Below are 1,320 nucleotides of genomic sequence, written 5' to 3'. Positions count from 1 at the left end.
CTCTCAATCTCCATGTCACATTCTATATTCCCATCAAACTATCTCTATCTCCATCTCAATCCCTCTGTTCCCATCTCACTCTCCCTATCTCCATCAATCTCGCTCGATTTCCATCACACTCTCTCTATCTCCATCACACTCTCTCGATTCCCATCACACTCTCTCCACCTCCACAACACTCTATTCCCATCACACTCTCTCTATTCCAGCACACTCTCTATCATCATCAATGTCTCTCCATTCCCATCACACTCTCTCTATTCCCATCACACTCTCTCTATCTCCATCACACTCTCTCTATTCCAATCACACTCTCTCTATCTCCATCACACTCTCTCTATTCCCATCACACTCTCTCTATCTCCATCACACTCTCTCTATCTCCATCACACTCTCTCTATTTCCATCACACTCTCTCTATTCCCATCACACTCTCTCTGTCTCCACAACACTCTCTCGATCTCCACAACACTCTCTCTATCTCCATCACACTCTCTCTATTCCAATCACACTCTCTCTATCTCCATCACACTCTCTCTATTCCCATCACACTCTCTCTATTCCCATCACACTCTCTCTATCTCCATCACACTCTCTCTATTCCAATCACACTCTCTCTATCTCCATCACACTCTCTCTATTCCCATCACACTCTCTCTATCTCCATCACACTCTCTCTATCTCCATCACACTCTCTCTATTTCCATCACACTCTCTCTATTCCCATCACACTCTCTCTGTCTCCACAACACTCTCTCTATCTCCATCACACTCTCTCTATTCCAATCACACTCTCTCTATCTCCATCACACTCTCTCTATTCCAATCACACTCTCTCTATCTCCACAACACTCTATTTCCATCACACTCTCTCTATTTCAATCAAACTCTCTCTATCTCCATCACACTCTCTCTATTTCCATCACACTCTCTCTATTTCCGTCACACTCTCTCTATCTCCATCACACTCTCTCTATTCCCATCACACTCTCTCTATCTCCATCTCACTCTCTCTATTCCCATCCCACTCTCTCTATTCCCATCCCACTCTCTCTATCTCCATCTCACTCTCTCTATTCCCATCCCACTCTCTCTATTCCCATCACACTCTCTCTATCTCCATCACACTCTCTCTATTTCCATCACACTCTCTCTATTCCCATCACACTCTCTCTATCTCCATCTCACTCTCTCTATTCCCATCCCACTCTCTCTATTTCCGTCACACTCTCTCTATCTCCACAACACTCTATTTCCATCACACTCTCTCTATTTCAATCAAACTCTCTCTATCTCCATCACACTCTCTCTATTTCCATC

The sequence above is a fragment of the Heptranchias perlo genome, chromosome 15 (genome assembly GCF_035084215.1).
Source record: "Heptranchias perlo isolate sHepPer1 chromosome 15, sHepPer1.hap1, whole genome shotgun sequence".
NCBI classification, from domain to species: Eukaryota; Metazoa; Chordata; class Chondrichthyes; order Hexanchiformes; family Hexanchidae; genus Heptranchias; species Heptranchias perlo.
This window is presented reverse-complemented; position numbering follows the sequence as displayed.